The sequence below is a fragment of the Pseudorca crassidens genome, chromosome 3 (genome assembly GCF_039906515.1).
Source record: "Pseudorca crassidens isolate mPseCra1 chromosome 3, mPseCra1.hap1, whole genome shotgun sequence".
NCBI lineage: Eukaryota > Metazoa > Chordata > Mammalia > Artiodactyla > Delphinidae > Pseudorca > Pseudorca crassidens.
The window spans coordinates 4,339,957-4,364,947 of NC_090298.1; positions in this window are offsets into that span (position 1 = coordinate 4,339,957).

Here is a 24,991-nt window from a genome sequence, read left to right on the forward strand (position 1 = left end):
CACCTCTAAAAAATTGGATACTTATGCCAAAGAGACTGAGGTAACCAGGAAGAGTCTTTTAGAACAGAAAATAATGTCATTTTGACTATTTAATTCTCCAAGTAGAAAGATACTTAAGGAAAATTTGGGGGTTTGATATTAAAATAAAAAAAAGATTTTATCTGTGTATGACTGAATCATAGCATATAATTTCAACTAAACTAAGTTTACTTTATAAAACATTCTTATTCCAAAATGAGGTAACAAGCAAAAAGATATTTCTTGCTACGTTTAGTTTAGAAAACTCTTTAGACACATGCAATCTATTTATTTATTAAAGTAAATAATAAATGTTAAAAATAATAAAGTGATTTACAATCATCTTTACCTCTTTGTGTTAGTTCTACTAGAACTGTAATTAGTGCCGCTCCAATTATTCTTTTTGTTAAGTGTTTTCTGCATAATCCAATCATTGTCATCATCATTACCATCATCATAATCATCATCATAACAAACACTTCTATGAGGTCTACATGAGTCAGACACTGTTCTTAGGGTTTATATAACTAATTCTATTAATCAACTCAAACATTCTAACAGGTGTATTCTGTGTGGAAACTGAGACACAGGTATGCTGGGTAGATTTCCAGGTAGTACAGTTAGTTATGGAGCCTGGATTCATCTTCAGCTGTTCTGTTCTAGAGTACATATGTGTATCCACCATGCAATGTCACCTTCCATGATCCCCCAAATGGCAGGATGCTGATCCTTTGGAAAGCAAGGTGTCTGTCACTAGTTGGCCACAGTATGAGTGAGTCTGAAAAAAGCACATTTTACTTTTGTTCTGTGACAAATAACAAACTGGGATTTCTTGAACTGAATCAATTACTAGAGCATGGCAGGACTTCAGGTACACATGAGCTGTGTCGGAGTGTAATCTCATCCACTTAGCCCTAAAGCAATGGGCATGAGACTCTTAGAGAGTCGTGCCGGGTCTGCTTCTCTCAGTGACTCCATCACCAGAAAAACATGTGTTGACAGCTGGTGGAATGTGTTAGTTCAAAGGAAATAATAATAAAAGGCAGGGAAAAAGAAGGCAAATGTGCATTCTCCAATTATTTACTTGCCACATGTGTTAAATAATTGTGATATGTTTGTCTTCATGTTTTGTTACTAGGAACTTTTACCTTATCTCCAAAGAATAGAAGACAGCCAAGTCACAACAGTCTTGCCTCTTTCTGAATAAGTCATTTATGAGCAGTGAGTGTAATGCTGACTCTGACTATATTAGCAGCATATCCTGGCTACTTAAAAACTGGGAAATAGCTTCCAGACACTTAATCACTAGCAGACTGGTTCTACTTGAAAAGACATTGTAAGCGATACTTGTTACCCTGCATGTCCGGGCTCTGCAGGACAAAACCATCCTCCTAGACTGACAACCAGTCACTCTGGAGAAGGTTTGTCTCATCACTCAAATTCTGAAAAGCTGTTTGCCACTTTTGAAAGAACCAATATCTTCATCAACTCAAAAAGCCAGTCAAAAAATGATCTTACACTCTTCTGAGAGTCAGAACAGCATAAAGGGGCACATTTGGGCTTTGGAGTAAGAATGTGAATGGTAACTCTAACACTTGCTAATGGAGACTAACCATTTCATATCCCTGTGTCTCGACCATCTCTTCCAAGAGTTTGGTATGCTAAGCTATACTCTGTAGAGTGATGTGAGACTTAAACATGTGTGGAAATAGTCAGCTCTGGTCATAGACATGAATCCAGTTTTATTTATTTATATTGCTCTCTGCACCACACCCTCAGATAATTGAGATAGAGTTAAATCCAGTTGAATCTCAGTAGTAGGATAACCTCAGAGTAGTACTTGGAACCAGCACTTGAGGGAGACAGAATTATTGTCATGTGACAGAGAAACAAGCCAATTCGTGGGTGATCTTGAGATCTTCTCACTTACTCTAAGGAGAAGCACAGCTCCCTTCCCCTGGTTGAAACTTGAACAGAAGTATGTTGATAGGTGGGAACAGCTACTTGGAGTGGGAATGCATTTTCTTAGAACAGTCTGAAAAAAAAAATTTGCAAGATAATCAAAAGCCAAGCCAAAGAGCATCCTAAAAAATGTCACCTTATGTGATCTGGATGGCAGCATCAGAACCACTCTTGATATCTACTGAACTCTTGTGGTAGTTCATTCCTTATGTGCCTTCTCACATAAAATCTTACTACTACTCTCTGAGAGGCAGTCACCATTCCCACTTGGCAGGTGAGCAACCTGAAGCACCACAAGGCAGAGCATCTGTCCAAGTTCACATCAGTGTGGAAGACAGCCCAGTCCTGCCCACAGCAGCAACCTGAGCCCCTAATCCAGGTGCTCCCCTACTGCCAGCATTCCCCAAGCTCTGAGCATTGGGAGGACAATGCAATGACTTATTTAGATTTACTTAACTGTAACCCAGCAGCCTCGGCTGCCAAATCATAAATATTTGTTAGATGAATTCTGTCTAGCTTGTAACTATTTGACCCAGCCAGTGTCATGATGAAACGGGTGCTTGGGGAGCATTAGTCTGATAGAGTGCATGTTGGTTCGACCAGAAATATGAGTGGAGATGAGTACCAGAAAGACGTCTTTGGGGACTATTACAGTGGACTGGTGTGATGATATCTGAAGAAGTCAGAGAGCTTAACTCTTCTTTCTCCATTGAATGTAACATCCCTTATAGAAGCCACAGAGCCTACCACACTGGGCCACCTTGCATAATCATTGTCCGTTTTCCATATCTTACGGCATCTTTTCTCTGTGGAGTTGGAGACACTTCTGCTTTACTAGTGGGTTCCTCAGTGATGGGCATTCATTCCAGCAGCTCTCTGAAATGGTCATAGGGAGATGCTATTACTGACTAAAGAAGGCCAGTTTTATGCTACAGATCCTACTTCTTAAGTGTATATCTAAGTTCGTTATGAGGTCAGTTCTTACATAATTGTATGTGTCTTATTATGACTCTGCACATCGGATTACTTGCATTGTCTTCTAGAATACACAAAAAGTCTTGACTATAGTTAGTAGTTCTTTCCACTTAAGGCTTCTGAAAATACATATCCATTCGTGTATTCAACATATATTTATCATGTACCTACTATACAGCAGACATTCTCCTTGATTCTAGTAGCAAAACAATGTCTCCGCTTATTAGAACCTACATTTTAGAGGGATGAACAAACCAAGAAGGAGTAATCCACTCATGCCTCTCTTTGCTTTAAATATTCTATTCATTGTCATTTGACTTAAGAAGAAATCTAAACTTGGCTTGGCCTGGAAGTTCCATCACTCATGCCGCTCTCTACTTTAGCTCTTTCTTTTGAATCCAATTCTCAAGTCATCCTGAAAGGTATAGGTTCTATTAAGTGTTCTGTATTCTCTTCTGAAATTTTCTATGCTTCTACCACTTCCAGGATATGGAGTAACTCCTCCTCCTTCATTGTTCACCAGCTGTTCATCTTTTAAGTCTAGATGGCAAATCCTCTTCCAGAAAGTCTTCTCTAGAGTCCTAGCAACCATTCCAAGTGGACAGATAGTTCCCCTGTCTTCTGACACGACATTGGTGACAGGGTTTTATAATTACATCCTTTAAGGACAAGGATTTTGTTCTTTATCTCTGTAAACTCAGTGATGGGAACATAATAATATGTGCTCAGTTTATGTCTGCAGAAGGAAGGAAGGGAGGAAAGAGGGGAGTAAAAAAAGGAGGTGGAGATGGATAAAGGGAACAGTTAGGTCTTATAACCATCCCTTGTCATTACTTTGCACTGTGATTAAGTGATTTTTCCTGTGGGTCTGTTCTGTCCTTACTTCAGTGATGACCAAACATGAAGTGGTTCCTGAACTCAAGTGATGGAAGCAGCAAATGAGAAAAAGAGAGAAATATGGAAGAAATTAGAATGGAAGTATCAATAGTTGGTGACAGGTCCAACCACAAAATAAAAGGAAAAGTTTTCCTTGTCTTATGAATAGAAAAGACATACAAAAAGTGAAAGCAAGATCTTTTCACAGATATTTCATATTCTATTGGGTGAGAATTGGATGCTTGAGTTTTCCCATTTAAAGTATTCATAAGAACATAAAATATGCATTAATGTAGTCAAGCACAAGAAGCTTAACATAAATACATAAGAGAAACCACTACCCTAAATTATTTTACAAATGTATAGACCATCCACAGTATTTCCCACCAACTTCAACACAGTAGATATAGACTGAATCGTAACTTTCCCAACATGGTTAACTCTTTGCCTACAATTCCTCCCTCTTCTCCCAACTTCAGATTCAGGGATTCTCCCCAGATCAAAGTGTGTATTTTCTTTTAAAGTACTTATGAGGGCTTGAGCAATCCACCAATTATGATGAGATTAAAAATGAAACTAAGGGAACCAAATATTCATCAACTTACATATTAAGTATTCAGTTGATGAATCATCTGTTTTGTGAGAATAAACATAGGGTTGAGGAAGTCAGTGCAGCCCTATTCTAAAGATATAAGATGAGAGCCCTGGAAATATGGAAATATGAAATCTTGGTAGATGGCACTCTGGCTGAAGATGCACTTGAGGAAAATCTAGTCCTTGGTGAAGAAGAAGTCCTCAGAGGAACTGCCACATTCATTTCTTTCCATGGAGCTGGATACTGAGGTTGTGACTGTGTGAAGAAAATAGAGACATTTTACAGGAGCCAAGCCACATGCCTGGGAGATATGGAGATCACCCTAGGGTGAATCTTCTTTTAGATTTGGATTTAGGTTTTTGCCAATCCTAGGGGAATCCATACAGAGAGAATAATTCCCATGAGGATTCCAATTTTGTTTGAAAATTCCTGCTCAAACTCCAGGTCTCAGAACACTCCTGAAGTCTTTCTGAGAAAAACAAATCAAAGTCTAGCCAAAGATTTTCTTCTTTATGAAGCAATGATTCTTACTAACTTCCACCACTCATATCTGTAATATCTGCACCACACCATTCATTTGGGCATATCTTTCCTAGGCTCACGTGGCATTGAAACTGGTATATTAACTAGCAAAACCCTAGGGAAGGAACCTCAGAGCACCCCTCCTTTTACCCTTTTATCTGAACTCGTTGCATTTGCTTCCACTATTTGTAATAACTTGTATTATTAGAGGTTTTTTGAGTTTACACTGCTTTCAGATACATTATCTCAGCTGGCCTAAGGATTTGGCACCGTTTTTAAGCATAAGAAAATATCTGGGGAACCCTGATTTATGAATATATCATTAGCCCATCAACAAACAGCCACTGAGCAGCTACTGTAGGCCACAAACTATATTGACTATATGGTATGACCTGGAAGAAGTTGGAGAAGAAAAAAGCAACATATGATAACATGAGCTGAAAGAAATTTCAAGTTGGAGGATGAAACAAACATTCACAAGTATTCAAGTCTCAGGAGAAATACTAGTATTCTCTGAATTTTCATCCTTAACTATTTCTGTCATTTTTCTACACATTGTCTCCAGGTAAGGTGGTTCATCTTTACCATGGTTGCACCTTCAACTTTAGAATAATGGGCCCAAAATTATACAGCCCAAATCTCTCTGGCTAGGACTACTTTCAGAAAAATCTTCTTCCTGAATGTCCTCTTGCTACTTCAAACTCAGCCTGTCAAATTGTGCATTAATTATTTCTCCCAAAATCTATCTTTTATTCTATATTCTCTTTCTAGATACTAGTTCCTCATTAACTATCAGAAACCATAGCTCTTTCCCACTACTTCCCTTATTAATCATCAAATCTTTTCAGTTTGACTTTTAAAACATGTTTATATACCATTTCTGTTTTTGTTAAACCAGGACTTAACACTTAATGGTGTATGCTTAATAGAGTATGCCATTTATTACACCATTCATTTATTATTTGTTTACATGTCCCTTGTTCATGCAATATTGTGAACTCATAAGCTCTTGAGAACTCTACCTTATGGTCAGTATATGATCAGTACATGGAAGAGAATGAGTAAATATCTGCTAAATGAAAGAAATGATGACTGTGCATTTTTGTTTTTTTGTTTTTTTTTTGTTTTTTTCATTGTGGTAGATGGAATTCTGAGACACCCTTAACATTTTCATTCCCTGGTGTTTGCACATTTTCACACGGTTTTTATGTAAAACACTAATCTAAGTATCATTGTTAGGAATTTCACTTAATATGTGATTAAGGTCCCAAGTAAGTTGAATTTAAGAGAAATAAATTATCTTTGTAGAGATGGACATAATCAGGTGAATGCTTAAGAGGAACTAAGGTCTTCCTGACAGAAGAGGTTTCAAGGAATGATAGGAATTTGATGAGAGAGGTCTTCCATTTTGTGCTTTAAAGATGGAAGGGGCCACATGGTGAGGAATGTGGATGGCTTCTACGAGCTGAGAATGGGTCCCAGCTCACAGCCAACAGGGGAGTAGAAACCTCAGTTCTACAACCATAATGAACAAAACTCTGCAAACAATATGAATAAATTTGGAAATAACTTCTTCCCCAGAGATTCCAGAAAGGAACATGGTACACTTGACACCTTGACTTCAGTCTCATAAGTATCTGAGAAGAGAATCCTGCCATACTTTGCCCAGACTTCTGATCTAGGGAACTGTGAGCTGAAAAATGGTAGTTTTTTTTAAGCTATTGAGTTTCTGGTAATTTGTTATGCAGTAAAAGAAAACTAACACACTTTACTTCTAATTTTGCAATTCTTGACAAGGATAATGCTTGTACTTGAAAATACCAAGGTATGTCTTAGAATTCAATGCAGACTGTATATACCTAATCCTCAGTTCCTCAGCAAGGATGCTCTATATAATTGCAAAGAATGCTTTGAGTTACTAAAAATTCATATTGTTAAGAACAATTGAAAAATGTTAAAATGTAAATGGTTAAAATTTATGACACTCTACCCAATTATTAAAAACAATATGTAGGGAGTCGGAGGAATACGGTGGAAGAGTAAGATGCAGAGATCACCTTCCTCCACACAGATACACCAGAAATACATCTACACGTGGAACAACTCCTACAGAACACGTACTGAAAGCTGGCAGAAGACTACAGACCTCCCAAAAGGCAAGAAACTCACCACATACCTGGGTAGGGCAAAAGAAAAAAGAATAAACAGAGACAAAAGAATAGGGAGGGGACCTGCACCAGTGGGAGGGAGCTGTGATGGAGGAAAGGTTTCCACACACTAGGAAGCCCCTTTGTAGGCAGAGACTGCGGGTGGCAGAGGGAGGAAGCTTTGGAGCCGTGGAGGAGAGCGCAGCCACAGGGGTGCAGAGGGCAAAGCAGAGAGATTCCCGCACAGAGGATCGGTGCCGACCAGCACTCACCAGCCCAAGAGGTTTGACTGATCACCCGCGGGGGCAGGCGGGGCTGGGAGGTGAGGCTCGGGCTTCGGTCAGAGCGCAGGGAGAGGATTAGGGTTGGCAGCGTGAACACAGCCTGCAGGGGGTTAGGGCACCATGGCTAGCCGGGAGGGAATACGGGGAAAAGTCTGGACCTGCCGAAGAGTCGAGAGACTTTTACTTCCCTCTTTGTTTCCTGGTGCACGAGGACAGGGGATTAACAGCGCTGCTTAAAGGAGCTCCAGAGACAGGTGCGAGCAACGGCTAACAGCGCGGACCCCAGAGACGGGCATGAGACACTAAATCTGCTGCTGCTGCCAACAAGAAGCCTGTGTGTGAGCACAGGTCACTATCCACACCTCCCTTCCGGGGAGTCTGTGCAGCCCGCCACTGCCAGGGTGCCATGATACAGGGACAATTACCCCAGGAGAATGCAAGGCGCGCCTCAGGCTGGTGCAACGTCATGCCAGTCTTTGCCGCCGCAGGCTCACCCTACATCTGTACCCCTCCCTCACCCCGGCCTGAGTGAGACAGAGCCCCCGACTCAGCTGCTCCTTTAAACCCGTTCTGTCTGAGCGAAGAACAGACACCCTCCAGTGACCTACACACAGAGGCGGTGCCAAATACAAAGCTGAGACCCAGGAGCTGTGCAAACAAATAAGAGAAAGGGAAATCTCTCCCAGCAGGCTCAGGAGCAGTGGATTAAATCTCCACAATCAACTTGACTTACCCTGCATCGGGGGAATAACTGAATAGACAACGAATCATCCCAAATTGAGAAGGCAGACTTTGAGAGCAAGATTTATTATTTTTTCCCCTTTTCCTCTTTTTGTGAGTGTGTATGTGTATGCTTCTGTGTGAGATTTTGTCTGTAAAGTTTGCTTTCACCATTCTTTCTAGGCTTCTATCCGTCCAGGTTTTTTTTGGTTTTTACTTTAAAATTTTTTTTTCTTAATAATTTTTTTATTTTAATAACTTTTATTTTATCATACTTTATTTTATTTTGCCCCCTTTCTTTCTTTCTTTCTTTCTTTCTTTTCTCTTTCTTTCTTTCTTTTCTTTCTTTCTACATTTTCTCCCTTTTATTCTGAGCCACTGGATGAAAGGCTCTTGGTGCTGCAGCCAGGAGTCAGTGCTGTGCCTCTGAGGTGAGAGAGCCAACTTCAGGACACTGGTCCACAAGACACCTCCCAGCTCCACATAATATCAGACAGCAAAAATCTCCCAGAGATCTCCATCTCAACACCAGCACACAGCACCCAATGACCAGCAAGCTACAGTGCTGGACACCCTATGCCAAACAACTAGCAAGACAGGAATGCAACACCACCCAGTAGCAGAGAGGCTGCCTAATATCATAATTAGTCCACAGACACCCCAAAAAACACCACCAGACGTGGACCTGACCACCAGAAAGACAAGATCCAGCCTCATCCACCAGAACACAGGCACTAGTCCCCTCCACCAGGAAGCATACACAACCCACTGAACCAACTTTAGCCACTGGGGACAGACACCAAAAACAATGGGAACTACGAACTGCAGCCTGCAAAAAGGAGACCCCCAAAACAGTAAGTTAAGCAAAATGAGAAGACAGAAAAACACACAGCAGATGAAGGAGCAAGATAAGAACCCACCAGACCTAACAAATGAAGAGGAAATAGGCAGTCTACCTGAAAAAGAATTCAGAATAATGATAGTAAAGATGATCCAAAATCTTGGAAATGTAATGGAGAAAATACAAGAAGTGCTTCCCAAGGACCTAGAATAACTACAGAGCAAATAAGCAATGATGAACAACACAAAAAAATGAACTTAAAAATTCTCTAGAAGGCATCAATAGCAGAATAACTGAGAAAGAAGAATGGATAAGTGACCTGGAAGATAAAATAGTGGAAATAACTACTGCAGAGCAGAATAAAGAAAAAAAGAATGAAAAGAATTGAGGACAGTCTCAGAGACCTCTGGGACAACATTAAATGCATCAACATTTGAATTATAGGGGTTCCAGAAGAAGAGAAAAAGAGAGGGACTGAGAAAATATTTGAAGAGATTAGAGTTGAAAACTTCCCTAATATGGGAAAGGAAATTGTCAATTAAGTCCAGGAAGTGCAGAGAGCCCCAAGGAGCTCCAAGGAGAAACACGCCAGGACACATATTAATCAAACTATCAAAAATTAAATACAAAGAAAAAATATTAAAAGCAGCAACGGAAAAGCAACAAATAACATGCAATGGAATCCCCGTAAGGATAACAGCTGATCTTTCAGCAGAAACTCTGCAAGCCAGGAGGAGTGGCAAGACATATTTAAAGTGATGAAAGGGAAGAACCTACAACCAATATGACTTTACCCAGCAAGGATCTCGTTCAGATTCGACGGAGAATTTAAAACCTTTACAGACAAGCAAAAGCTAATCAAGTCCAGGAAGCACACAGAGTGCCATACAGGATAAATCCAAGGAGAAAGATGCCAAGACACATATTAATCAAACTGTCAAAAATTAAATGCAAAGAAAACATATTTAAAGCAGCAAGGTGAAAGCAACAAATAACACACAAGCAAATCCCCATAAGGTTAACAGCTGATCTTTCAGCAGAAACTCTGCACGCCAGAAGGGACTGGCAGAACATATTTAAAGTGATGAAGGAGAAATACCTACAACCAAGATTACCCAGCAAGGACCTCATTCAGATTTGATGGAGAAATTGAAAACTTTACAGACAAGCAAAAGCTGAGAGAATTCAGCACCACTAATTCAGCTTTACAACAAATGCTAAAGGAACTTCTCTAGGCAAGAAACACAAGAGAAGGAAAAGACATACAATAACAAACCCAAAACAATTAAGACAATGGGAATAAGAACATACATATTAATAATTATCTAAAATGTAAATGGATTAAATGCTCCCACCAAAAGACACAGACTGGCTGACTGGATACATAAATAAGACCCATATATATGCTGTCTACAAAAAACCCACTTCAGACCTAGAGACACATACAGACTGAAAGTAAGGGGATGGAAAAAGATATTCCATGCAAATGGAAACCAAAAGAAAGCTGGAATAGCAATTCTCATATCATATAAAATAGACTGTAAAATAAAGTCTATTAGAAGAGATAAAGAAGAACACTACATAATGATCAAGGGATCGATCCAAGAAGAAGATGTAACAATTGTAAATATTTATACACCCAACATAGGAGCACCTCAATATATTAGGGAAATACGAACAGCCATAAAAGGGGAAATCAACAGTAACACATTCATAGTAGGGGACTTTTAACACACCACTTTCACCCATGGACAGATCATCCAAAATGAAAATAAATAAGGAAACACAAGCTTTAAATTATACATTAAACAAGATGGACTTAATTGACATTTATAGGACATTCCATCCCAAAACAACAGAATACACATTTTTCTCAAGTGCTCATGGAATATTCTCCAGGATAGATCATATCTTGGGTCACAAATCAAGCCTTGGTAAATTTAAGAAAATTGAAATTGTATCAAGTATCTTTTTGACCACAACGCTATGAGACTACACATCAATTACAGGAAAAGATCTGTAAAAAATACAAACACATGGAGGCTAAACAATACACTACATAATAACAAAGTGATCACTGAAGAAATCAAAGAGGAAATCAAAAAATACCTAGAAACAAATGACAATGAAAACACGTTGGCCCAAAACATATGGGATGCAGCAAAAGCAGTTCTAAGAGGGAAGTTTATAGCAATACAATCCTACCTTAAGAAATAGGAAACATCTCGAATAAACAACCTAACCTTGCACCTCAAGCAATTAGAGAAAGAAGAACAAAAAAACCCCCAAAGTTAGCAGAAGGAAAGAAATCATAAAGATCAGAGCAGAAATAACTGAAAAAAAAATAAGGAAATGATAGCAAAGATCAATAAAACTAAAAGCTGGTCCTTTGAGAAGATAAACAAAATTGATAAACCATTAACCAGACTCATCAAGAAAAAAAGGGAGAAGTCTCAAATCAATAGGATTAGATAGAAAAAGGAGAAGTAACAAGTGACACTGCAGAAATACAAAAGATCATGAGAAATTACTACAGGCAACTCTATGCCAATAAAATGGACAACCTGGAAGAAATAGACAAATTCTTAAAAATGCACAACCTGCCATGACTGAATCGGGAAGAGATAGAAAATATGAACAGACCAGTCACAAGCACTGAAATTGAAACTGTGATTAAAAATCTTCCAACAAAGAAAAGCCCAGGACCAGATGGCTTCAAAGGCGAATTCTATTAAACATTTAGAGAAGAGCTAACACCTATCCTTCTCAAACTCTTCCAAAATATAGCAGAGGGAGGAATACTTCCAAACTCATTCTACAAGGCCACCATCACCCTGATACCAAAACCAGACAAGGCTGTCACAAAGAAAGAAAACTACAGGCCAATATCACTGAGGAACATAGATGCAAAAATCCTTAACAAAATACTAGCAAAGAGAATCCACCAGCACATTGAAGGATCGTACACCATGATCAAGTGGGGTTTATTCCAGGAATGCAAGGTTTCTTCAATATATGCGAATCAATCAGTGTGATACACCATATTAACAAATTGAAGGAGAAAAACCATATGATCCTCTCAATAGATGCAGAGAAAGCTTTCGACAAAATTCAACACCCATTTATGATAAAAACCCTCCAGAAAGTAGGCATAGAGGGAACTATCCTCAACATAATAAAGGCCATATATGACAAACCCACAGCCAACATCGTCCTCAATGGTGAAAAACTCAAACCATTCCCACTAAGATCAGGAACAAGACAAGGTTGCCCATTCTCACCACTCTTATTCAACATAGTTTTGGAAGTTTTAACCACAGCAATCAGAGAAGAAAAGGAAATAAAAGGAATCCAAATCAGAAAAGAAGTAAAGCTTTCACTGTTTGCAGATGACATGATACTATACAGAGAGAATCCTAAAGATGCTACCAGAAAACTACTAGAGCTAATCAATGAATTTGGTAAAGTAGCAGTATACAAAATTAATGCACATAAATCTCTGGCATTCCTATACACTAATTACGAAAAATCTGAGAGTGAAATCAAGAAAACACTCCCATTTACCATTGCAACAAAAATAATAAAATATCCAGGAATAAACCTACCTAAGGAGACAAAAGACCTGTATACAGAAAATTATAAGACACTGATGAAAGAAATTAAAGATGATATAAATACATGGTGAGATATACCATGTTCTTGGATTGGAAGAATCAACATTGTGAAAATGATTCTACTATCCAAAGCAATCTACAGGTTCAATGCAATCCCTATCAAACTACCACTGCCATTTTTCACAGAACTAGATCAAAATATTTCACAATTTGTATGGAAACACAAAAGACCCCGAATAGCCAAAGCAATCTTGAGAATGAGATACGGAGCTGGAGGAATCAGACTCCCTGACTTCAGGCTATACTACAAAGCTACAGTAATCAAGACAGTATGGTACTGGTACCAAAACAGAAATATGGATCAATGGAACAGGATAGAAAGCCCAGAGATAAACCCACACACATATGGTCTCCTTATCTTTGATAAAGGAGGCAGAAATGTACAGTGCAGAAAGGACAACCTCTTCAATAAGTGGTGCTGGGAAAACTGGACAGGTACATGTAAAAATATGAGACTAGATCACTCTCTAACACCATACACAAAAAGTAAGATCAAAATGGATTAAAGACCTAAATGTAAGGCCAGAAACTATCAAACTCTTAGAGGAAAACGTAGGCAGAACACTCTATGACATAAATCACAGCAAGATCCTTTTTGACCCACCTCCTAGAGAAATGGAAATAGAAAGAAAAATAAACAAATGGGACCTATTGAAACTTAAAAGCTTTTGCACAGCAAAGGAAACCATAAACAAGACCAAAAGACAACCCTCAGAATGGGAGAAAATATTTGCAAATGAAGCAACCGACAAAGGATTAATCTCCAAAATTCACAAGCAGCTCATGCAACTCAGTAACAAAAAACAAACAACCCAATCCACAAATGGGCAGAAGACTTAAATAGACATTTCTCCAAAGAAGATATACAGATTGCCAACAAACACATGAAAGAATACTCAATATCATTAATCATCAGAGAAATGCAAATCAAAACTACAATGAAATATCATCACATACTGGTCAGAATGGTCATCATCAAAAAATCTAGAAACAGTAAATGCTGGAGAGGGTGTGGAGAAAAGGGAACCCTCTTGCACTGTTGGTGGGAATGTGAATTGGTACAGCCACTATGGAGAACAGTATGGATGTTCCTTAAAACACTCCAAATAGAACTACCATATGACCCAGCAATCCCACTACTGGGCATATACCCTGAGAAAACCATAATTCAAAAAGAGTCATGTACCAAAATTTTCATTGAAGCTCTCTTTACAATGGCCAGGAGATGGAAACAACCTATGTGTCCATCATTGGGTGAATGGATAAAGAAGATGTGGCACATATATACAATGGAATATTACTCAGCCATAAAAAAGACATGAAATTGAGTTATTTGAAGTGAGGTGGATGGACCTAGAGTCTGTCATACAGAGTGAAGTAAGTCAGAAAGAGCAAGATAAATGCTGTATGCTAACACATATATACGGAATCTAAGAAAAAAAAAATGTCATGAAGAACCTAGGGGTAAGACGGGAATAAAGACACAGACTTACTAGAGAATGGACTTGAGGATATGAGAAGGGGGAAGGGTAAGCTGTGACAAAGTAAGAGAGTAGCATGGACATATATATACTACCAAAGTTAAAATAGATAGCTAGTGAGAAGCAGCCGCATAGCACAGGGAATCAGCTTGGTGCTTTGTGACCACCTGGATGGGTGGGTTAGGGAGGGTGGGAGGGAAGGAGATGCAAGAGGGAGGAGATATGGGAACATATGTATATGTATAACTGATTCACTTTGTTATAAAGCAGAAACTAACACACCATTGTAAAGCAATTATACTCCAATAAAGATGTAAAAAATAAAAAAATAAAATAAAAAAGTAAAAAAATTAAAAACATTGTGTAATGTTCCATTAGAAGCTTTAAACTGGGTATTTGGGGATTTTGGTTTTGGTCACCCATATGGCCCAGTAAATTAGTAATTTTCCATTCTGAATGCAAGGTTATTCACAGGTCTTCAGACACTGTTTATTTCAAAATTCTGTATTATTTTCAGCCAATTTGTTTTCACTATAGAAATTACAGTTTGTCAAACATCAGCATTTGTGTTGAGTTAAGAGCCAAAGAGAAATAACATCTTCCTTAGCCTCTTATTCTGGAAATTATCTAAAATTCATGACTCAGATTATTTCAACTTCTACTATATTAAACTACTTGAAAAAGAGTGTTTAACCCATAGCTTCCATAAATTGCTAACAGATTAAAAGAAAACAATAACAAAAGATGACCAGGAATGAAGTTGGGTAATATCAAGGAAATATCCCAGTAAGCAGAAACTTAAGTAGAGACTGGTATTTAATTTTCAGCCACTTGAAGTAAATCGGTTACTTGTAAGGACTAACTTGTAACCACTTTCTGAGGTGTGCCTTTTATGCTTATGAGGGAAATTACGCTTATGCAATGGGCTTGGATCATTTGCATGGGAAAATGCTTCCCTCTTTCCCTCACTTAAGGACAGTTTCTTGGTCATCCTAGGTCCTCATCATAATAGATCTCTTGATTTGTGGGTAATGCCTCTAAAATAAAACTAATGGGTCCATCCTAGGTGCATTCTTGTGGATGCTGTACTTATGACAGCTGTGAATTGAAGCAGGTATTTCAACTCTCTGAGAACATTTCAATTGAGCTTCCACCCATACCTCTACCTAAAACTAAACCTATACCTATCCCAATGCGTATGCCTACACCTGTGCTGCCCCTGTATGTACGCATACACCTATATCATGCCTTTAACTATACCTCTCCCAAAGTGTTGTTTTGAGGATGCAATGAGAGACAGTTTCACGTGTATGGTACCTAACCACTAGTGGTTGCCCTACAAATGTTGGTTATGAATGGTTCCCTGGTAAACTTCAGCTGACACATTTCAACCTCTGGGGATTTTATGGAGAATGGGCCACCAAAGTGGAATTTGCAGTGGTTGTTTAGTGGTCACACACCATCTGAGTTCTTGAAAAACATGCATGTAATTCAGTTTTAATTTTGCAACTGAACTTTTAACCCTGTGATCGAATACCCTTGTTGACTTCTCACTTGGCACCGAGGGGCACTCCCTCACCCTTGTCAGGAACAAGGTCTTATTTCTTCTCCCAGAGCATGGCTCACCTCTAGTGCCTAGGATAAAGAGCTATGCGTTGCCATGGAAAAGGGGCATGGCCAGAAGATTGAGGGGCAGAAAGGGCCATTTCCACCACGGCAACAAGGAGACACCAACAAGATGTCAGCCAGGGTCAGAGTCCCAGAACTCTGGCAAAGGAGGGAATGGAGGGGAGATTTCTGAATATGGAGGAAGCTGCAGTAGCCAAGAACAGCCTTGTGCACATGTCTATCAGTGGACAGTGGACACATTGCCTAATCTACAGACCTCCGTCTTTCCTGGGAGCTCATATACCCACAAACACTTTTTGAAGGACCACTAGAATTAGATTCTGAAGATACAAAGAGAAGTAGAAAGTAGGTCAGTCTCAAAACTTTTCAGTCCCTCCAGGAGAGAAACAAAATATCCCTATAACATCGGCTGTAGGAGAAAGCCAGATAAACCTTGTCATTCAATACCTAAATGGCTTCTGCTCAAGTTTAGGCAATAGAGTCAAAGAAGAATTCACAAAAGTGACATTTGAATTAGCACCTGATTTAAGGGAGACCTTCTCCAGGCAGCAGGATGGAAAGGCACTGAAGAAGCAAAGCTATGAGGGGCAGAATCAGTCAAGCTGATGGCCTATAGAGAGAAGAGGAAGCCTAACTTACCAAAGCAGTCAAGGGATCTAGGGTGTAGACTGCTGTGTAACCCCACCCAATATAGACATGCACTTGCAAAGATGCATCTTCTCTAATGTTGACCCGTTTCCATTCCACTTTGTATGCTATGGGCTTTACTGACAGCAGGTTACTCCAGTCTCTACATTCTGTAGAACCTCAGCTATAGAACTGCTTACAATTGCCATTCCCAAACAAATTGCCTATTTGGAATTAAGCAAAGGTGTAGTCAAATTTTCTCAAAGAAACCTGCATATAAAAAACCTGTGAGATTAATGAAGTGCAAGTGAATGTTTAATCTTTTCTCCTGCTTTGCACCATAAGAATTAGGCTTTCCTTCTTCTGAATCGGTCTAATATTACACTGACAAGAGCAATTGTTTTCTTTATACGATCTCTTATTTCTATGCTCAGATCGCCAGCAATCCCAGTTTTATGTCCATTCCAGACCATTCACATGAACGGGTCTATTGAAATGCGGTCCACTCTATTTCTTCCTATTGTTTTACATGTTGGTTCAAATGAGGTTTGAATAAAGAGCACATTCCTAATACTAAGGATTAAACGTTTCCAAATTCTCAAATTTCCTTGGCTTAGACCCACTCTGCACAACTGCTGTTGGTTCAGGACTTAGTTATGCTTCCCCAGTACCAATAAACCTGAGTCAAAATATCCATCTAATTGGAACCTTCTTTAGGATGTCTTCCTGATATTTTAAGGGTGTATGGTTTTCATATTAAGCAGTGAACATGCTGTCAAATGTAACATAGTCTGTTTCACTGAACAGGACAACAAGGGCCATTTCCCCTCTGCCCTCAGCTCTATAAACAGAGGCTGGAATGTTTACAGCAAGAACAGGAGGATGTATGTGTGGTGTTCCTCACGCAAGACTCTTCATGCTCACCATGGTTTCAGTGTCTCATCCGTGTGCTCTCAGCCATGCAGACGAGGCTGCCATCTTGCTATTGTTTATCTGAAGGAACAGCCTCACTATTTGTAACCTTTGAATGATTCTCCTGTGAAGCTTAAAGATCCACAGCTCCAGGATGTGTGGACTGCCATCCACATCATTGAAACTCATTGAAACTAGAAAAGCAAACAAGAAATGCACATCATAGGAGTCACATAAAAAATGATAGGTGGATTAATGAATGGATGGATGAATGAAGGAATGAATGATATAGCCAAGATAACTACCTGGTTTTGGACAAAGACATGTCTTGGAAATCTAGGTCAATGAGGGCACCAATATGAGTATACATCTATTTGTTCTTTCTCATCATTTTCCTTTTTGAAAAATTAAACACAGAATTCTGATGTAGTGTGCAAGTTTATTCCTCAGAGGTAAAATGTAGGATGATTGCCATGCTTATTATCACCAATTACTAAATTAAACCAGATTTAAAAACACAGTGTTATCATTACTACTTCATACTTTTCAAAACGTTTCATAACTGTTATCTCACTTTATAAAGAGAAAGTCTCTTCAATTAATCTTCCAGTTTTCATCTATTACATTTTCCTGCTGTTATATTTTTTATTTTGTCCAGAAAAAAAAAATTGCTGTTCCTTTCTTGTGGAAGCAATTAAAAAAATCACCAATTACAATATAAAGTTCCTTCATTAATTGTCCATAGATGTTTTCATCAGGTTTTCAGAACTCATGTTATCCTAATTCAGAAGCTGGACTTGGGACAAGCATTACTTCAGCATCCAAAGTACTGCCATAGGAAACAAATAGAAGCAAAGAGAGACACAGCTATAAAGAAAACAAAGTCTCATTAAAACCTGGTGACGAGCTCATTAGACCCAACTAGCTCTTAATGCAGAGGCAGCAAATGTGGATGAAAACCACCCCAGACAAGATGCTGTGTTTCTAGATGGTCTCTGGAAAGAGTTAAATTTTGCGTAAAGGGTCCACAGTAACAGGAGAGGAACTGGACCTGGACCTGGACCCTCCACGTTGGGCTCTCTTCTGAGCAGAATATTGTGTGTGTCTGCATGTGTGTGTGTATCTGTGTGCACTTATACACAGACACCCTAGAGAGAACCTTGAGCACCTGGAGAGCTCAGACCATGGGAGGAGAGAATCTTAGATTTGGAAGGTCCTGGAATCAGCTGGTCCAATCCTGTCTCCCTGCTCCCATGCAGGGTTCACTCTGCATTGTCCTACCTATGGCCCCGCAGCCTTGGCTTGAATTCACCTCATGACACATGGCTCATCACTTGATGGAGGTATTTGTAGATGCACAAAGATTCTAACAAAGCCATGATCCGATTCCTATTGAAGTGCATTACTGTGTGCTCATCATGACCTATAGGACAGTGGGTACCACTCCCCCCGTGCCTCCACTTATATTCAAGTCCCTTCTGTTGAGGTGACCTGTACCAAGTGTGGCCTCTCACCCATGCTCATGGCCTTCACTGCATGTCTTCTCTGTGGGTGCTAGGAAGACAGAAACCACACTGCTCTGGATGTGAGCACTGCCCCTGACTGGCACAGATGTTGTCTGTCCTCACTGCCCCTGAAATCAAAACCCTGGTACTTTCATAAATGCACACCCAGGTATCATGAGCTTTAGTCTGGAGAAAGTATGGAGCTCTGGTTGCTGGCAATCTTATGAACAGTTGCCCATAAATCACTAGAACTCCTACCTGTATATGGTACAGTTAAATTTTATCCTATTTTCTTGGTCCTAGTTCCCTTGTTTTAAATAATTTGCATCTCAGTCCTGTCATCTGCTATATCAACTGTCCCTCCCAGTTTTGTGTCACGTGAAAATCTCCTAAGCATATGTTTTGTGCCTTGATCTAAACCACTGAATAGATGTTAACACATGGTAAAGAATAGGACACAGTTTTATGTGTTTTAGGGTTTTCCCCTTTGATTGACACCAATTATTTAGCAGCAGTCTTTTAGCAGATTGTTAAGGCAGCTCTGACCTATTGAATTGTGATTTCATCAAGTGCACAGGAATATCAAAAGGACAGCTCCATGCCGGGCTGAAGTGGGAAGTCTGAAGTCCGAGACGTGCCTAACACAAAGCAGAATGAGCTCTTGAAATTTAAGTACCGCTCTTCATTAATCTTTGTGTAACCAGTGCCCTGTAATGTGAATTTACTAAACACAAAGAGAAAACACGCTGCTTTTTGTGAAACTAATTGAGCCGGATCTTGTGATGGCTGCCCATCAGCCTGTTAATAATCACTTCTTCATTGTTGTCAGTGATCAGTGTTGAACTGATTGGCCCCTCGTCTCAAGAATTCATCCGTTTTCCAATTTTGAAATTGGAAAAATATTTGCCTCCTCCACTCACCTGGCTCCTCTCCCACAATTCAGTATTTTCTCATGGAAAAATATCTCTTCTGTCACATCTTCACATATTCTGCACATGCTCTCAGGCCCTGAGCTGTAACTTTTGTGGGTCTGATGTCTTATACTTCCCCAGAGCCTCTGATCTTTTCTTTCTTGTTACCCCTCTCAAAGGGCACAGAGCCTTTCTGCTCACACTTCTGTACTGTCCAGCCTGAATACTGTCTTCTAGTGGAAGATAATGGAAACCAAACTGTGGTCAAGAGGATCTGTCCTCTCTCTGACTCCTTTATATATATATATATATATATATATATATATATATATATATATATATATATATATATATATATATATATATATATATATATATATATATGAATATAGTTGATTAACAATGTTGTGTCAGGTGTGGGTGTACAGCAAAGTGATTCAGTTATACATATACATGTATCTATTCTTTTCCAAATTCCTTTCCCAATTAGGTTATTACAGAATATTGAGCAGAGTTCCCTGTGCTATATAGTAGGTCCCTGTTGATTATCCATTTTAAATATAGCAGTGTGTACATGTCAATCCCAAACTCCCTAACTATCCCTCCACCCCTCCCATCCTTCCCCCTGGTAACCATAACTTCATTCTCTAAGTTGGTGAGTATGTTTCTGCTTTGTAAATAAGTTCATTTGTATCATTCTTTTTAAGATTTTGAATATAAACGATATCATATGATATTTGTCTCTCTCTGTCTGACTTACTTCACTTAGTATTAAAACTTCCCCAAGTGTCAGCCCATCCTTTTTTATTCTATTTGCTCCACAGATATCGAGTAGTTACATCTGATGGTTGACAATAAAGTGGAGGGTTTCTCAGAAAATTAAAAGTGGAACAATATATTTAGGGAGTTGTCTTCCTCACTTTAATTTTTTTGTAAAATAAAAGTAAAAAATAAGTCCAAAAGCAGTGAATGGAATAATCTTTCTGTATTTTGTGAAAATAGAATCTGGAACCCAGAGATGATGAGTATATAAATTACATCTGCAAGATCTGACTCTATAAAAGGATCTATTAAAAAACTAAATGTCAAACTTGTGAGTGTTAAATATTCTGTTTGTCTTCATGGATCATATAATTCAGAACTTATAAAAATAACACAAATTTGAATACTAATTATAATAATCATTAGTAATCAAAATATAGTTCCTTGACAGTTTCATGGCAATGTTGTAAAATAAAAGTTTGAAAATACATAAGAAAAATAATACGTGCGTGTTCCTTTTGTGTGTGAACATGTATCTCTCAGAGGGACATGAACTGAAGTAGTTTCCTATGCCAGCTATTTTTCCGACTTGTTTGGAATATCTTATGGTAATTGATTCCTATTCTTCTGGCAAGCCACCTGTTAAGCTAAGGCGGAAGCTGAGAAGGAGGAGTGAAATTGGGTGGAGTCGATTATGTTTTTAACATTACTTCATTATACTGCAATGCAAGCTGTTAGCTCCTGAGTCCACACATTTTTTAATAGGGTGTGTCATTGATTTATTAATGCCATTCAGGTCAAGCAATCTGAGTACATTTTTTTATTTAAAATTTAAGAAAATATTCTAGATAAATCTTAAATCTGGGATTTAAAACAGTAATATAAGTCAATCTAAAGTCGGCAATATCAGTGAGAGACTTGTTTGTTTAAGGAAAGTGTCAGTGCCCACAAGTGGATATTAATTTTGCTTCTCTTATATCAATGCAAATCTAGGTAAAAGTCAAAACATCTATTTTTGCTTCAAGATTTACAATTTAACTACAAGACAAGGAATTGGTTCTTTTGTTGTTTGCTTTAATGCTTTGGTGGTCCTCAACACCGGTCCTGTGTTTCTTGTTGGGTTACTACGAAAGTCTGAGGGGTGGTAATCCATTTGGCACTGTTCTCTGTTCACATGGCAGATAGTGGAGTGAGTGGTCCCCACCAGACGTCACTGGAAACATGGTCCTCAGCCAGTGGCAGATGGTCTAGATCAGTGGGTCTATGAGTGTGGTCTCCAGACCTGTAATATCAGCATCACCTCTATACTAGAATACACCCTAGGTCTACTGAATCACGAACCCCAGGGATGTGGCTCCATGGGCTTATCTTCAGGAGCCTCCAGGTGATTTTCTTCTATGCTGAAGTTTGAGAACCACAGATCTTGTCACACTCACTACGTGGATGGAACCATTTCACTGGAAGCAGCTGAATTAAAGACCAATGCAGAAAATACGTATGTGAAACAGTGTCAGAAAAATGGAAACAATGGAATCTGATTTTTATTTATATACCAAAGATAAAGATTGACTCCAACACTTTCAATATTCATTCAAATCCAGAAAATAATTTGTTACAGATCGTATTCTTGATCAGAGAGAACTAAGCACAATTCTGAAGGGTGACAACGTCATTCAGCAACTCATGGTCTTTTGGGTGACCCTCTATTACAAAGAGCTTCCGATGTTTCAAGGATATCTGCATTAAGTTGAGGGTCTAAACATTACCATCTAAATGTTTGGAATACATAGGAAGTCCACAGAGGGCAGTGCAATCAGTAAAGGATGGGTAGGCTGTGGTTCCTCCAGCATGGTGGAAAGATGAGTCAGTAAATGAGAGATTGCCCTCTTTCCAGAGTTCTTACCTTTCACACGTCTCTATTCAGCGACATTCTCTGTGGTAACATCACAAATAAAGGCAGAAATACTCCATTTACAAAATTAGCTATTTTACCAGGCATTCAAGGTATATAACAAATCCACATTGCCACTTTGAGGCCACACTCTCCTGTAGGTGATCGGTGCTCTATGTGTTGGAGAGTTCATTTATGTAGGCTTCAGGGTATCCACTTCCTCTCATACTCAAGAGTTTATTAGAGACAATTTGTGACATGAGGTTAAAGATTACTCAAATAGATTCACATGTTCCCTTTCAAATGCATGTTCAATAAACAGACTTTCAAAGAGCAAATGGAAAGTTAATGCTGGAAAAGACCCCAGAAACTTCACAGCCTGTCCCTAATGCTTTGTCTAAAATAACCCAGGTGGTGACTAAGTCAGAAGTCCTTGGATTTACAGAACAGTTCACTGTCTCGTTCTTTCTCAGCCTCTTTCAGAAATTGATATTGAGAAAGTAGAAGAAAGTAATACAGTGTTCACACCAATACTGTGGTTCCATCCTCAACAGTAACAGATTTCCCTTGTGTTCCCACAGAGTGTCCTGTGCTCTTCCTTTATAGCATTGTATGATCATGATAATTAAGTATTTGTGCTTTAAAATGTATTTTTCACCAGAGTGCAAGGTACAGGGAGGCAGAGATCTCATATTTCATTCTCTGTAATCTATCGCCCATACTCACCCACATATGTTGCCCATGTGTTGGAACTCCACATATTTCTGTGGAAGTAATGAATGAGTAAATAATAATTAATGTATGCATTGATATTACAGCATACATCACATTGTAGCTTTTCACATTGATGTTCTTGCCTGGATCTTATGCTCTGCTGGCTCAGATTTATCTCTCACTCCTACATCTAATGCAATGTTTGATTCCTGGGACTATCAAACTGTTTTATTTTTAAATGAATTGCTCTCGGGACTTAGAAATGAGTAAATATGACCTTTATTCTCACTTTCATTGCTGACTAGGGACCCTTAAATGAAACAGTTCAGCTTTCTCATCCATTATGTAGACATCATCATATTTGCCTTTGTCTCCCTGGGAGATTGTAAAGCTATGTGAGAATAATGGTGATACCACACTGAGAGCTTGGAAAACAAACACATTATGTAATTCTGTGATAACAACAATAAAGATATTACTTTTGTTCTCTTTTTCTTCTAAAATATCTGTCCTAACCTAGTAGCTCAGAAGAACCTAAAATAAAACATCATTTTCCCATCTTATTGATTTTATTCTCTGAGTAGCATTTTCCTTGTCAGCACATTAATGAAACCTCAGCAATAGAAGACAGAAATCAACATTGTAGGCTGATCCTTCTCCAACTTTTTTGCAGAGACTTCAAAGCCTTTTAGAATCTCCCAAACTCAGAGAAATTATCCTAAGTCACTCATGACTCATTTTGCAGCCCAAACTATAATTGGTCCCTCTAGAAACCCCAAAGGAAGTGGTCTAGGCGCCATGTGAAATGCAGCATATGAGGATCTGACGTCACTGAGTATTCTCACAGTGGCTGTGGTTTCCCACCCTGGTGTCCAGCTCCAGCAGTGAGGCTCCTCCCACAGTGGCTAAAATCCAGTAAGTACTAAACAGCTGATTGTGACCCATGGCCTGATTACTGGGTCGCAGATCAGTACTTGAAAACACCCACCTGTTAAGTGTCTTTCCAACTGAAGGGATGAAGACCAGGTTGGTAGGAGAACTGTGTCCATAGAGGCAACAGTAGAAGACATTCCCACATTGAAAAGTGTGGGTGAGTCTGGGGGCTGTTGCAGTGGAGATTAAGAGCATTCATTGGACTCTCCACCCCCAATTTGGAAGCTTTGTTGTAATGTGACTTCTCTAATCTAAATGGAGTGGCAAGAACACCACAGCAAACCTAAAGTCAGGCCTGGTGCAAGTATTATGAAAATTCAAAGAACTAAGACCGTCAACATATAAGCACTTCAGGCCTACAGTATTGCTCCCTGATGAGGGTCCTAGACACAGGGCTCATCTGAGCTTCCCTGGCTGGCAACACCTTACATGGGCAGGGAATTAGACACATCCACTGGGAGAGGACCCCTGGAAGCTTGCTCCTGCTTTCTCTGGAGGCTACACCATGTCTCTTCTTCCTGTGCTGATCTTACTCCACACCTTTTCACTGCAATAAACCATAACTGTGAGTCTACTAGCTTTCCTGAGTCCTGTGAGTTCTTCTAGTGAAACATCAAGCCTGTGGGTTGTCTTGGGGACCCCTACACAGAGAAGGAGGATTCAACAGATTCAGGAACTAGTTTTAGGGCAGGAAACCAGGAGAAACACAGAGTCAGAGAAGCCCTGCAGACTTCTGGAAAGAGGATTTTGTTCCCACACTGTGTAGATTAGAAAGTTTGGCCACTTTTTTTCAAAATTAAAAGATGGATAATACTCCTATGAGGAGTAATGGGAGTAGTAGTCATCTTCCATATTCTACCTTCCTTTTTTGTTTGTCTAGTTTCTCTTCATTTTTCAATTTGAAGTGTTGGTTTATCTTGTTATGTTGAAAATATTTTTTTAACAAATCATTTCTATAAAAAGATAAACTGATTAATCAATTTATCAGATAAATATCTCACAATAGCCTTTT